This window comes from Sorex fumeus, unplaced genomic scaffold (genome assembly GCF_029834395.1).
Source record: "Sorex fumeus unplaced genomic scaffold, SorFum_2.1 ptg000051l, whole genome shotgun sequence".
Classification (NCBI taxonomy): Eukaryota; Metazoa; Chordata; class Mammalia; order Eulipotyphla; family Soricidae; genus Sorex; species Sorex fumeus.
In genome coordinates, this window is record NW_026606108.1 from 12,792,628 (window position 1) to 12,808,588 (window position 15,961).

At 44.4% G+C, this 15,961-nt stretch overlaps 1 protein-coding gene across 4 annotated transcripts in view; it reads left to right on the forward strand.

Moving 5' to 3' along the window:
- The first annotated feature begins 366 nt into the window (after positions 1 to 366).
- HTR4 (5-hydroxytryptamine receptor 4) overlaps positions 367 to 15,961 on the forward strand; it is a 211,990-nt gene continuing 196,395 nt past the window's right edge. For 3 of the 4 annotated variants that reach the window (XM_056124494.1, XM_056124495.1, XM_056124492.1), the window contains exon 1: positions 367 to 449. The gene's annotated coding sequence lies outside the window, so the exon portion shown is untranslated. Of the gene's footprint in view, positions 450 to 517; positions 643 to 15,961 lie in introns of those variants that run through there. The other variant, XM_056124493.1, reaches the window with a different exon arrangement.

The following is a 15,961-nucleotide window of genomic DNA, read 5'->3' on the forward strand; positions in this document are numbered from 1 at the left end:
TGGCCGGGACTCCACAGGCGCTTTCAGTTTTTGTGTTTATTAGCTTAGCCAGAGGAAGCGGCGCTCAGAGAGGTTGGCCAACTAGCACAAGCTCACCCAGGAGCCTGCAGGGAGCCCCGGCTCTGCACGGCGCTCCTGCCGGGGAAGGCGCCTGCTGGCCAGCCCTGGGGTACTGAGTTTCGTCCTGGCCGGACCCTACGCCCACGCCCCTGGGGTGGGCTGGGGGCGAGGATCATGCGGGCTGCGCCAAGGTGAGCGGCGGCTGGGGTTCCACGTCCGCCCCCTGTCCCGGGTGTGCGCCCGGCGCCCGCGGGGCCCCTCGCGCGGGGGCTGGAGCCGCAGCCGGGAGGCGGCGGGGAGGAGCGCGCGGCGGCGGCGGGAGAGGATCAGCGGCTGCGGTGGCCGCGGCGAGCTGCGGGGCGCGGGGTTCCCTTGGCCGCGGGTGGCAGGTAGGTGGGGCGCGCGCATCCGCCGGTTCCAGAGCCCGAGCCCAGGGCCGCGTGGGGAGAGGCGGCGGGGGCGGGCAGCGCTCCGGGTCCCAGGCTTGTGGCTCCAGGCGGCTGGCGGGGCTGGACGGTCGCGTGGGACTGTCGCCGGCGTGGACCGGGGGAGGGATGCGGAGCCAGCGCCTGGCGCGCGCGTGTAAGTACTTGTGAAACTGCTCGTGGGATCACAGCTTCTCGGAGGACTGTGTGTAGAGGGTGTGTGTGTGTGTGTGTGAGAGAGAGAGAGAGAGAGAGAGAGAGAGAGAGAGAGAGAGAGAGAGAGAGAGAGAGAGAGAGAGAGAGAGAGAGAGAGAGAGAGAGAGAGAGAGAATGGGACACTGGGCATCCGTATCGGGAGGTGTGTAAAGGGACGCTGCATGTTGCGCCCTGAGGATGATGCTGATGCTGGGCGTGTGACCCACCCGGTGTGGTGCTCTCTCTCCGCGTGAATGCCACCAGACAAGGCATATTTAAGTGTGTAAGGGCTGCATGTGCAAGGGCGCGTGAGTGTGCGGGCAGGCTGGCTGGCTGCGTGATCTCTGGCCACAGCCTCGCTCCTCCTGCATCCCGCTGCGTCCTACTCCCTCTCCCAGCTGTCTTCCCGTGGTGCAGGGGGCTGCAGGGGAGGCGGTGCTGCCCGATGCCTCGGACTGTGAGGACAGAGGAGCGAGTGGTGGATGACAGAGGTGGGGAAATGATGTGCTTTTGCTCCTTATTCTTCGTTTTCCAGTTCCAGACAATGCTGGCTTGCGAGCCCGTTCATTTCAACGGGGAATAAAATGTTCCTGGGCATGCAGGTGTGTCACGAACCAAAGGTGGCTTTGGGGGAAGGGACACTTACGTTGATTGCCTCCTTGTCTGGATAGTGCTGGAAGAGTGGCAGTTCTTACGTGCGTGCGTGGGGATGGGGACTCAGTGGGGAGCTGTGGCTGTTGCATTTCCCGGGGACCCTGAGTGAAGCTACAACCTCATGGATCCCGAGAGAAGTTGCTTCCTGCTCAGGTGGGACACACCACCAAGGACACCTTGAGATGCAACTGTCAGCCAGCAGATGAGACTTGTGGAATTCCAAGGAGTAGTTCTGGACTGGGAAGTAATTCCCAGGGGCAGGGTGACGGGGGGAGTAGAAAGTGAAGAGCTTTTGCGGCTTTATCAAGGCATATTTTCCCTCAGAGCCAGTGATCTTAAATTCTCTCTCATGCATTCACCCTCAACCCCCATGGGAAGGGTCTTATTCTAATCATTATTATGTAGTTGAGTAGAGTCAGATGGTTGGTCCTTTAAATTCCAGGGCCTAGGACCCAGCAGAAAAGAATTCCTCTGAGTAATTTCACTCCTGAAGCTATTTCTTTCAGGGACTACAGTGGCCTTGTCACCAAGTTAAATCTTTTTCCTCCCAGTTGAATTGTCTGGGATCTCCCTGGGACTGTTCATCCCCTTGTCTCTTTCCTTCATGATACATACTAAGGGATTGGCTCTTTCTAGCTCTTTTATTGTGCCACTAAATCCCTGTGAGTCACCTTTTCATCAGGCCTCTGCAGACTCCAGCAGCTGCCCAGCTTTGTCAATAGGCAGGATTTGGCCATTTTCCCTCCATATCCCTTGAATTAACAGCCACCCCCCTTTGTTTTTTTGAATCCCTTTTGATATCAATTTATCAGGGGAGGCAATCTATTGAAAAGTTGCCAAAGGAATAAATATCAATTATGAACACCAAGAGAAGACCCTTAATATTGTTACCCTTTTTGGACTAATCAGTGTCATAGGATTTTTTGGAAACATTCTGGGCATTCTGATGATTGTTGTATTTCATGACCTAATTCAAGTCTCTTGACCTTTCAAATTTGTTTCTTATCTATAAACTGTGATAAAATATTTCAACTGAAATTGAGTTGCTAGATTATTTCTTGTGGGAAATCGTCCTCCTAAGAAAACCTACAAGGTTGGGTTATTGTAAGGTTTTGATCTTAGAATACAAAAGGTTGGTAAATTGCATCCAGGAAAGAATAGAATAGATAACAGAACAAGCAAAAATGCACCCAGGAAAGAATAGTACAAAATGTTGAGGGACTTTTAGATGCCTGCTGGCTGGTTATAAAATACCCTAGCAATTACCTGTTGAATGTTGATGCACTTACTGTCTTTACTGTTTCAGTCAACTTAAACAATGGCTCTCCTGGAAACCCAGAGGGGTGTGTGGGAGGTGGGGAGTGATATTGTGTTGAGTAAAAGGCCTGCCTGTGAGACCTGGTGGCTGCTTCAGGTGTCCTTAAAGCTTGAACAGTCCATTTGTGTTTGTCTCAATCTCTGCTACTGACCCTCACTGGTCAGAGGTCAAAGGTGCCAATCTAAAAGGCATTAGATAATTTCTCAGGTTTGTTCTAATTCCAAAATTCTCTAATTATCCTAAATGATCTTTGGTTTAGCCAGAAACATTTTGCCTTAACTTACGAGTTCTTTCCAACATTAAATAATTGGGTTTATCTATCTACCTATCTATCTATATGTATGTATGCATATATGCATGTATAATTTGTCTTTAAGGGTACAAGAAATAGGGAAAAGGTAGACAAGAAGGGTGAAAATACACTATTATCTTTAAGTTGGGGCCAAGGATCAAGCCTTTATTGAGGAGGTGAAGGGATTATAGAAGAAACATTAATTTCTCTCATCAAATGCTGTAGTCTCCCATGCCGTTGTCTTTTGTTGGGGTATGGGTGCACCTGGCTTTCTTCTGGCTCTGCCCTCAAGGGCAGGACTCAGGGGCCCATATGGGATAGCAGGATCGAACCTGGGTTGACTGCATGCAAGGCAAAGACCCTACCTGCTGTACTATTGCTCTGGCCCCACGTGTCATTATCTTTCTGAAAATAGCAAAAGAATAACGTATCCTATCTTATTAAGATAATGTTACTCTGCACTGTAAGCTTAGAATTTCTTAAATTTCCATCCAATCAGCATTTGGGGTTTTACCACTTTTGATTGTGAGGAACTGTCCTTAGTCCTGTAGCACTGGCCAGCAAGCTCAAGGACATCCAGATGCCTGCAACTAACCCACAGTTGTAACAAGTGAACAGATCATCACAAATGACCATGTCTTGGTTGAAGGACAGTAGTGTCTCTGAGGAAAATCACTGCTGTAATTCAAACATAAGTCTGTGATCCTATGTACAGAAACGCTTATAATAAAGCATTTTAGTAAGTAGGTGAGTAGCCATATCACTCACTGCCTTGCCACCCCCATTCAATTTGTCCCCTCTCACATACCTACCTTTCTCTCTCCTGGTTTCTCACTGCCTTGTTCCTATGCCTGGAAATGTTCAAGATGCTGCTGAAGGCTGTGAAGCATTTCAGAGGCAACATAATAATAATCCTAATAGGTACATTAATCCAGTCCTTGAAACATACCAGGCACAGTTCTAAATGCTTTACGTGGATGATCTCACTTAATCCTCATTAGGAATATGATAAGGAAAATAGTTTCAAGTCCCCCGATTTTAGTGAAGAGGTGAAAGACATGCTCAAATTCTCTCAGCAATGAAGTAGGGGTGGGGATGGGGACAGGATTGGTTATGTGTGCTGTTTGACTCAAGTCCATGTTCAGACCTTCCACCAGTGCCTTCTGTGCAGAGGATCTCACTATCTCAGGGTGGAAATTATCTTAAATACCATCTAGTTCAATTATAGAACCAAGTCTGCTCTTAGAGAAGCTAGAGTCAGGAGGATGGTGGTTATGCTAGTGAAAAGGATGTGATTTCTCTCTCTCCTCTCTCCCTCTTTCTCCCTTTCTCTCTCTCTCTCTCTCTCTCTCTCTCTCACTTTCTGTCTTATTTGTGTCATTGCAGTTATTCAGAAATCCAGAAAGAGCTCCAAAGCATATGTAGAGAGCCAGAGGTGTGGCAATAACATTTGGGAAAACTGAGGAGAGGGACCCTAAGGAATGGAAAGTAGGCACAAAGGTTGGAGCAGACAATAAATGAGACATTTCTCTTTTCATTAAGTTTTTATCAACCACTAAATTTAATATATCTCTCCTGTCACCAAGATCAAAGTGGCCAAGAAAAACTCCCCTTTATCATATTCTTCTTAGTGGTCTCTCTCATTGTTCAAATTCTTCTATACAAATTCTTTTGAGGCAGTAGAGAGTAATGAACTTTTGAACAAAGGGAAAAATTAGTGCAATACAAATGGCCACCAAACCAATCTGACACGTAGAGTCAGGGTATGAATGACTACCTTAATAATCACTCTTAACATGGAAGATCCAAAACAGGTCTGAAGAAGCGTGATAGCTTTGTCTAAGATCTCGGTCCAGTTTACTCAAAAGCAGAGAGCTACTGTTGAATTCATGATAAAACCTTGGAAGCCTCATCATTTAACTAAGATATTATTTCCCAATCGCATCAGAATTCATCAGAATCATTTACAAGACCAATTGAAACAGATTGCTGGTTCCTACTCACATTTATCACCTGCTTCTATGCTTATGTTCTTATTTCTTCTCCAAAATGATCCTCTGGCTGCTATCTTGGAGACCACATTTGAGAATCACATGGCTAAGACCTAGATAACTAAATAAAGCTCTTGGTCCACCCACCCAAAATGTTTTAATGAAGAGACACATTGCAAAAGATGTCTAGCTTGCCTGCTCTTCATTTACATTACTATTCAGCATTCCCTTGCTATGCTTCTTTATATCCTACACATGAGTGAGATCATTCTCTGTCTATCCCTCTTCCTCTGACTAATGTCATACAGCGTGCTACTCTCCAGATGCATCCATGTAACAGCAAATTGCATACACCATCTTTTCTTATAGCCGAGTAGTATTCCAATGTGGAGATATTTCATAGATTTATTATCTAGTTATCTGTTCTTAAACACTGGACACAAAACATCTTGGATGCTTCCAGATTTGGGCTATTGTGAATAGAGCGCCAAAGAGCATAGCAGACCTCTTTTCGGCATTGTGTTTTGGGGCTATTGGGGGGGTATGTTCACAAAGTGAAATTGTTGGGTCATATGAAAACTCAATTCCTAGTCAGGGGTGGGTAGAGAGGGGGGAGAATTAGATTAGGGAAGGGTCCACTACCAAAAATTAAAGAGGTAAGTGGTCATTATACCAGGAACAGGTGATAAAAGGAGGTAAAGTAACATGCATGATATCCTATCAGTAACAGCATTTTCAATCACCGTGCCTAAAATGGTTGGGTGAGCAGGGAAACTGCCTGCCGGAGAGGCAGACTGGAGGGCAGGAGGGAAACTGGGGACATTGGTGAAGGGAAGTGGACACTGTTGAGGGATTGGTGTTGGAACATTGTATTCCTTAAATTCAATAATGAATAACTATGTAATTTAGTAATTGAGGCTATTCAGCAAAATATTTGAAAATAAGTAAATATAAGTAAACGGTGGGGTTTTGAAAATCAGTGAATAAAACAAGACCAAAATAATAATTATTTTTCAGAACTGATTGATACTCTCATTCAGCTTTGCCTCTATTTTCATTTCAAAAATACCTTTGCTTGCTCCCAGCTATAGTTTTGCTAAGTTGGGCTAATTTTGAACATTAAATCTTTTCATGCTTCCTACCTCTGTCCACACCCACTGCTGCCTCAATTTGGATAATATAATCCCCTTATCACCACAACTCACAGAAAAATCCCCCAAATCCCTTAATATCGTGTATACTTCCAGATAAGATCTGATTTGTTCCTCTGAGATTAAGAAAGTTACCTTGGGCAGAGTGGGGGATCACAAGGAGGGCACAGTTTGGGAGATGACTCCAAGGTGCATAGGGCATGTTTTGCATGCAGGACCCCAGGTTAAGCTCCTAGCATCATATGGTCCTGGGAACACTACCAGGTATAAGAAAGAGAGGAAGTAAGGAAGAGATAAAGGGGAGAGGGCAAATAAAGGGAGGAATGGAGAGAGAAGATTTACGCTGGGCCAGGATGATTGCTTGAAGCTGTGCTTGCTAGAAGCTGAGATTTAATCCCTTGTACCACATGGTTTCCAGAAAATCTATAGAGAACCCCTTATGTAGTTAAAAAGAAATAAATATAAATTAAGTTATCTGTGTAACCAGCATTGGTTTCCTGTGTAGTTGTTTTGTCTTTCTTTCCCCTAAAATCAATGTTAGTTTAATGAAGAATCCCAACAGAAACTCAAGTCACAATATTTATGTGTAGCCGATTAAAAAATTTAAATATCATACATTTTAAAGGGTTAAATTAAATTATTATTATTTGTTTCCCTTCCATTTCCTTCTTGTGGTTGTTATTTTGGGATCTGGACCTAGTGGTACTCAGGACTTACTTCTGACTCTAGGCTTAGGAATCACGCCTGGTGATGCTCGGGGGACTATATGTGATACTAGAAATCAAACAAGGATTGGACACAAGTAAGGCAAATGCCTTAACCCTGGTATTTTTCCTTCTGGTCTTTCCTGTTTTGTTCTTCCTGTTTTGGGGAACCTCCCAAGCGGTGCTCAGGATACCTAGGAGTCCCTCAGGCAATTCTCTATCAATCAGCTTGCAGTTCAATGCAAAAGCCTGGGTGCTGCTGGGCCCCTGTGGTGCTGGGGATTACCCAGACCACCCATTGGTGCTTAAGAGCTTCCAAGGTTGTAACTAGCAATCTTGGGAGACTGTGTGGTCCTGGGGATCAAACAAGGATCTGGCACATGCATGCTACCACAGTACTATCTCCCAAGTTCTCCTCTGTTGTCGCAATACTGGGAGTCACAGTGCCTCTCAGGTTATGTGGTTTGCAGACTTGGTGGAAGTGTGCAGTCGGGGTTGAGCAAGTTACACTCAGCCCCTTAGTTGTGGAGTTTGCACATACTTGGCTGCAGAGTGACTTAAATCACGTGAAGCAAAACTAGCAGAGCTGCTGCATGGTGCATGGTCCATGCACCAACAATGGGGGATGAAACTCTGAGCCCCATCTTCAGCCATCTTAGCCATGGAGCTCTCTCCTGGCCACATTTCATTTCATTCTTATTATTGATCCACCCTCCTTCCCTTCCCTTCTTCCCATTATCATTGTTGCTAAGACTGGGTGTCCCATACACTGAATTGTGGTGCATTTGCACTGGTTGTGTAGCATGTGTGCTTACCGGGAGTCACACACACACACACACACACACACTGCTTAGTTGTGTTTGGGTGTGTTTCAGTTGTAGAGCCTGTTGTGGGCTCTTTTTTTTTCTTTCCTTTTTTGAGGCACACCTGGAGATGTTCAGGGGTTAATCCCAGCTCTGCACTCAGAAATTGCTTCTGGTGGTGCTCAAGCGAACCATATGGGATGCTGAGGGTTGAACCTGGATCAGCAGCTTGTGAGGCAAATGCCCTACCTGCTACACTCTTGCTCCAGCGCCTGCCAAGGGTTCTTGTGCTCACACATATGTGTTTGTGGAGCCGGGACTGCACATGGCAGCACTGCTGTGCATTTCTCTCATACATGTGTGCTTGCGGTCAGGTATTGAATTTAAGACCTCATGCTTGTGAGGCAATTGCTCTTCTGCAGAACGACTCTTGGACCAGAAAAAGTTTGAGAGGCCATAGCCATAGTACAGTGGGTAGGATATCTGCCTTGCACATGGTCAACCTGGGCTCTATCCCCAGCATCCCCTAGGATCACCTGAGCCTCTCCAGGGGTAATTCCTGAGTCAGAGGCAGGAGAAAACCTTGAGCACACCCCCAAAACAAACCAAAAAAAGAGGAGAAAAGAGGGGAGATAGAGAGAGAGAGAGAGAGAGAGAGAGAGAGAGAGAGAGAGAGAGAGAGAGAGAGAGAAGAGGAAAAGAAAAAGTTTCCTGGAAATTGAGTCTGCACTGCAGTTTTGTTTCTCACCATTTGGTGGCTTCATTAACAATGTTCTGCTTTGTCCAAAGGCAAGGAACAAAAGTAGAATCGTGAATTTTTGGCATGGCAGTAATGACCATATCTGTCGCTATTTTTATTGTCAATTTCTGGCAGATAACTGAGTTAAGTAATTAATTTTTTGGTTTGGGGGCCACACTCGGCAGTGCTCAGGGTTCAGTCCTGACTCTGTGCTCATGAATTAGTTCTGCCGAGCTGGGGAATTCTTATGACATGTTGGGGATCAAATCCAAGTCAGCCATTTACAAGGTACTATTTCTGTACTATTTCTCGAACCCAATTTAGTTTTTTTATATTGATATCATTTTGAATTACCATTAATATAAAAACAGTGAGCTACTGGTGGAATGTATTGACATCAACATACTAAAACCAGGTTTAATTATTATTTTAAAATTAAATTTTTGTGTTTAATTTTTATTTGAAGCACATGATTTGCAATCCCTAACCCCCCCCCCCCCCCACACACACACACACCACCACCACACTATTTCCCTACATGTCTCAAGGGCCCCTCCTATCTACTCCCTGCTTTTAGCCCTTGGTAAATCAGTCTGTAGACCAGTTCCTAGGTTCTGTTGTCTGACCATTTGTTATTCCCATTTAATGTTTCTTTATATTCCAATTTTAAAGCTCAACCCACTGCTTTCTTATTTTTCACTGTTTCTTCCTTATAAGAGCATACACTCTTTACCCGAGAAAAGGTGGCTGCAAGATCCTAGATGGGAAGATGTTTAGAAAGTGATTCTGAAACTCAGATGGAATTGAAATAATCTACCAGTTCATCTTATTTCATTTTAGTATCACTCCTGGGAGAGGAGAAAAGATGTATTTCTCGTGTTTACAGATGAGGAACCAAGATCTGAGCCTTTTAAAAATGCTTTGTAATCGAAAGCTAATTGTCCTAGTAAATATATAGTTGAGCCATTAATAATGCATGAATTAGGGGTGCCAGCCCCTGTGTAGACTAAAATCCATGTATAGTATTTGGAATCCTCCCAGACTTAATTACAAATAGATTATTGTTGACTAGGTCAATGTTCTTCAACCATTTGTCCACAGGCATAAAAGAGTCGAAACCACTTCTCTGCTGCCTTGGTTATAACTTTCCCATCTGTGGATCCATATGCAAGAGAGGTGCTGGTTTGTAGGTGTGAAAAGTCTGGAGAGGAGTGAATTGGAGACCTTACCAATAACGTAAAGACGTTTGATGAACACATTGTTTATGTACTATGTGTATTATACTCTATGTTCTTTTAAGGGAGTGAACGAGAGAAAAGAAATGTTACTCAAGCAATACAGAATAAATTATTTTGGTTCTGCTTTGGGGACAGGGTTTGGGGTTTGGGATGGAAACATTCGAAATATAGTGGTGGGAAGGTATAATGGTGGTGGGATTGGTGTTCAAATATTAAATCGTCACTGTCCAGTCCTCCCATTGTTCATCGATTTGCTCGAGCGGGCCCGCTGATGTATTCGATATGCCAAACACGGGTAGCTTGCCAGGCTCTGCCCTGCGGGCGAAATACTCTCGGTAGCTTGCCGGGCTCTCCGAGAGGATGGAGGAATCGAACTCGGGTCGGCCATGTTGGCTGCGCGCAAGGCAAACGCCCTACTGCTGTGCTATTGCTCCAACCCAAATATAATCAATTATTGTAAACAACTTTATAAAAATTAAATGAAACGAAAATAAAATTTTTTTTTAAAAACAAAATGTTACTGAGAAAATCACAATAGAAACCATATCAGCAGCATGGTGCTGTATTTATCAATACCATACATTTATGCAATACATTTATACATAATACCATACACTCATGTTTATAACAAGATCTGTGTGTAAGTGAACCGACACAATTCCAAACCATGTTGTTCATAAGGGTTAATTGTATATATTTTTGATTATGCATAATTTTGGGGGGGTCACACCCGGTGATGCACAGTGGTTACTCCTGGCGCATATATTCAGGAATCACTCCTGGTGGTGCTCAGGGGACCATATGGGATGCTGGGGATCGAACTTGGCTTGGCCGCGTGCAAGGCAAATGCCCTACCTGCCGTGCTATAGCTCCAGCCCCTGCTTATACATAATGAAGTCTAGTGCTATTGGTTTAGAAAAAGTTGGAATTTATCCAAAGGATCACGCTTTCCTTTGGATTCTAGGTTCTAGACCTCAGAAAGCACTTGAGCCACATCATCTTTAGAGAACTCAGTTCTAGGAGTTTATTATCTTTTTTACTGTTGCTCTGTCACATGAATAAATATGAACAATATGAATGATGTGAATGGGTGATATGAATGAACTATATGAGCAAACAAGATGAACAAATAGTATGAATGCATATGAATGATATGAATGGACCCAAGAGTGTGTCTTTCTGTTCACATTCTCAAGAGGGAAACCTTCGGGGTATAAATCTATACTTGGTAAGACAGAAACATGGTAAAAACCAAAGGGTTCCCTCACCTTGACCAGCTACTGTCCATACAGTATGTCTTCAGTGCTAATGTCTGCCAAGTATTTATCCTGAGTGCTGCTGAAAGTGCTCAGGTTCATTCAGTTCTTCTAACAACCAATTCTTGCCCTTTTTATCTCCCAGCATTTTATTATAAAAATAAATTCAAAAGTTGAAAGACAGTGAATAGAGCCTTGTTGACTGTAGAATTAGCATTTTGCTAATTTGCTTTATCATATTTCTTATTACTTTCTCCTCAATCCAGTCTTCAGTGCACTTGGGGAATGATTTTTTTAAAGTCATTGTTTCTTGTTTCCCTTTTTATAATTGGGAGGCTGACACCAAGACAGCTCACCTTGGACGGCCACAAACGCTTTGCAAGGGTCCTCTTGACCACTTTCTTCCACCCTCCAATCCCATTTATCACAAAAGCCAGAGCCATTTTAAATTGGAGGTGAGAGGCCGGAGTGATAGTGTAGTGGGTAATGCCTTTGCCTTGCTCACTGCTGACTGGGGTTCAATCCCACATACCCCATGTAGTGTGATCCCCAAGCACAGAGCCAAGAGTAAGCACTGAGCACTGCTGGATGTGATGCAAGAAGATTGGAGGTGAGGGGGACCAGCAGCAACTTCCTCACAGCTGATAAGATCACAGTTCCAGACTCATTCCAAGTCTGTTCTCCTTCCTGCTCTCAGTACTCAGGCACATTGGCTTTGCTACTAGTGCCTCAGCTGTGTTGCATTCAAAACACCTTTGCCCCCAGTCCCACCCCTGAATTATGCCCCCAGAAGCCTTTGCACTTCTGATTTTCCTCCCCTCACTTATGCACACACTTCTCTCCCCAGGGGCCACACTGCAAGGCACTCTAGCTCAGCATTGCCTAAGATTCCAATCACCTAGCTAGAGTGCGTGTACTCACAGCAGTATTTGCTCATGGGAGTGTGTGTACTCCGGGGAGTGTTTGCTCACGGGAGTGTGTACTCATGGATGTGTGTACTCAGGGGAGTGTGTGCTCACGGGACTGTGTACTCATGAGAGTGTGTGCTCACAGGAGTGTGTCCTCAAGGAGTGTGTGCTCACGGGAGTGTGTCCTCACGAAGTGTGTGCTCACAGGAGTGTGTGCTCATGGGAGTGTGTCCTCATGGGTGTGTATGTATTCAAGGGAGTGTGTGCTCACGGGAATGTATGCTCACAGGAAGATTTCAGTTGATTCTTTTTCCACAGCCCTCACTTTGACTGTACTTTATAATGTTGGGAATCAGCAGTCAACCACTTTTATTTATTTAAAAAAACGCTGATTGTGGCAAAACTGCAGTGCCCGTAGAAAATGAGCAAGCATTTGCACAGGGCAGAAGTTAGTCATAGTGGAGGTTAGAGGCAGCTGTAATCCTATGCTTTCCTTGCTCTCCCGTTTGGAAAGAGGCAACTGTAGTTGGTTGATGAACACTTGATGCTTGACTAATACCACTGAAGGATTAAATTTTAAGTTCTATTAATTTCAATTAATTTAAATTTAAGTAGCCCACAGAACTAGTGGTTACCATATTGGATGTGCTATTCCAAGTCTACCTTAGTCCATACTCTGTCCAAATATATTCCTGACACCATAAGTTAGCATAGATGACCCTGCAACCAGGTTAGTTGTGACCTCTCCATCTCTGCGACAATGACTACAAAAATTCATGTTTGCTGTGTGGTTTTCTTTTTAAAAATAAACTGCAATAGATACTGGCCATGGGAAGATAATACTGGTAAAGGGAAGATTATTTTATATTTCTATATGGGTGCTCTTGTATTGTTTTTTTAAATGAAATTAATATAAACATTGTATTAGTTACAGGGGTATGGTATAGTGACTTAATATATGTTATTCTAAACTTGTCTTCTGTATGAAAGCACAGCTGGTAGGGCATTTGCCTTGCACGTGGCCAACTTGGGCCAACCCAGGAGAGCCCAGCAAGCTACTGAGAGTATCGTGCCCACACAGTAAAGCCTGGCAAGCAACCCATGAGGTAGTAAATATGCCAAAAACAGTAACAAGTCTCACAATGGAGACGTTACTGGTGCTTGCTAGAGTAAATCAATGAACAGCGGGAGGACAGTGCTACAGTGCTACCATATATTATGTTATTTGAACATCATGAGTAGTAGCAGATCTGCAAGACAATAAATGAACTGTCTCCCGAACACCCTGGGCAGTGTCAGACCCTGGCTTACACAGGCATTGAGGGACATACTCTGCTCAAGGCAAAGTTAGTTGGATCTTGGTTAATATACCCTCTTTCTAATGCACAGAGACTTTTCTTAGGTGCTTAATAGCTACTTAAATGCTTAAGAAAGCTGAACTGGAAGAGTTAAGCTAGGAGAACTTTGAAATCTAAATCTTTTGTGGATTAATTTAGCAATTAAAGATCTGGACCCTGGAGTCATTGTCTGGTATGGCCCTGGACAGCTTCTCCTTTATATACCTCTTTTTTTCACCTTCAGAACAGAGATCACTGCTCTACTCTTATGATGCACATGGAAAGATGAAATGAGGCAATGCATGGGAAGCACTTGTTACCTAGAACATATTTCATAAATCACTGTCATTGTTCTCCCGTTGTTCATTGATTTGTTCGAGCAGGCCCAGTAACATCGTGAGACTTGTTACTGTATTTGGCATATTGAATACATCATGGGTAGCTTGCCAGGCTTTGCCGTGCGGGCGAGATACTCTGGGTAGCTTGCTGGGCTCTCCGAGAAGGGCGAAGGAATCGAACTTGGGTCTATGCTGTAGAAATGTGTCCTAGCTCCATTCCCAGAAAGGAGAGAAATGTTTCACTTCCAGAAGAGAAAAGAAACATTTCACTCCTAGAAACCTCTTCTGTTAAATGGCTCCCTCTAAAAAAATCTATGAATTTACTTTTTATTTTCCCTCCAAGAGGTTTGTTTAGAGCTATTGGAAGGGGATTGTAGGCAGCAGCCTTTAGGGAAAAGACAATTTATTAAACTAGCAAAGATGCAGATTTTTTTCTCAAGAAGTTCCCTCTATACTGTAAATAGCCTGTGTTGTTTGAGACTGTGCTGGCATGCTTAATTGGATGTGATAATCAGTGCATTAGAGCTGCCCGTATACACTATATTCTAATTCAGGAAATTCAGAAGTAAAAATGAATGAGCACAGAGAAGGCAAAGAGGTTGGCTGAGCCCTTTCTTTTGCCATACTGAACAAATCCTGCTGGTCCTTGTGTTGATGAGGGATTGAGGCAGCTGGAGGAAGCCTCAGAAGAAAGTCTCAAAACGTGTGCTCACCTGGGAAGATTGTGCTGTTTCTTGCATTGTTATTCAAACTGCCTTCCAGGGGTCACCATCACTTTGCAAAATGAACATTCCAGATTAATTGGCTCAAACTTTATTTAGGTGAAATAAAAATTTGGGTTTGAGCTGCTTCAAACACTAGGTCCTTGATGTCAGTGGTGGCTAAACTATTCACATATTCCTAGACTCAGCTTCCGGGAACCTATCCTACCCAGAGAGAAATCATTTCTAAAATCATGTCCCACAGGTGCTAGGCGACCTGTGGGGTTCGTGGCCTGGTTCTGAGCTGGGTGGGTCCACAGCCCCTGAGCTTCCCATTGGGTGTGGCTGACCTGGACCACTCCTGGGCCTCTCTCTGTATCAACTCTCCATCACCATAGCAACCGCATCATGCAGTTGAGATGCCCTGGGCCCACGGCTTCCTGAACGCTGGGCAGTGACTCACTCAGCACCATCTTGCAGCTCAGCTATTGGCCACCGTGCTCTTGGGGGACGTTGGCCACTGGCTCTTTGGGGAATCCTTCCCACAAGTATTCTGGGTCATTCTGGCCCCTCAAAGGGTGATTCCACCCCCTTGGCCTCTTCCATACTCCACAGCAGCATCGGGGGAGCCTTGCTGTGCCAGGTCCAGATACTGGAGGCCCGAGCAGGAGGGACAGCGCCCTATGCTGGACTCAGAGCCCCTTGCTGCATCCTGTGTGCTTGCTTCTGGGGTCCCTGCTCAGAGACTCGCTTGCTTCTCTGCCATTGGGTCCGACTCATCATTAAGATTTTGTGTGTGTCTTTGGAGGCCTGGAGCGATAGCACAGTGAGTAGGGTGTTTGCCTTGCATGCAGCTGACGTGGCTGACCCGGCCGACCCGGGTTTGATTCCTTTGTCCCTCTCAGAGAGCCCGGCTAGCTACCTAGAGTATCCCGCCCGCACAGCAGAGCCTGTCAAGTTCCCTGTGGCGTATTTGATATGCAAAACACAGTAACAAGTGTCACAATAAAGACGTTACTGGTGCCTGCTTGAGCAAATAGATGAGCAATGGGAGGACATTGCTACAGTCCCATAATAGGGGAACGGACCTCCAGGTACAGAGTTACCTTTGTGGAGAAATTGAAGAGGAAGAACCCAGCTTCTGCAGAGCTGCAGAACACCCATCTCAGTATCTGGAGACCACTTTGTCAGAGTAACTGGCCACAGAGGATTCATTTTTAATTAATTTTCTGCAGAAGTCTTTTGAGGTTCATAGTATATAGATATATTCCCATTCTACAGATGAGGTCACTGGGGCTAAGAAAAGCAATTTGTCCAAGAGTATATTGGTAATTAGCAGAACTAGGATAGATCCCAAGACAATCCTCCAAATCAGAGCCTGGAAAATTAATTCTGTATCATCTCCTGATGATTATGCATTCTGAGAGCAGAACTGAGCAGCATCCTTTAAATTAGTGAAAGTGAACTTTTGCTCCAAGAAACATAAGACTTTTGCTGACAAAAGTAACCTACCTTTGCCATAAATCACTTTACCAGTGCTTCCAAAATTTCAATTATTAGACTATTATCTTTGTGATTTTTTCCACTTTTCCTTGTGCCATCTGGAACATTATTGGCATGTTTTTCTGTAGTTTGATTAGTTTTCCTTAAATAAATTGATTTCAAAGAAACCAAAATGTAAGTGGAAGCTAGAACAGCAAGAAACCAAAAGTAACTATCAAAACAAAGGCAAAAACTACAAAACAATGTATCAAATTTCAGCTAACGGGTTGACACAGGTATTGTCACCATTCCTCCCATCTTCCTGCAGATCCTCTATCAATTCTATGTACACAATTCTAACTTTAAAGG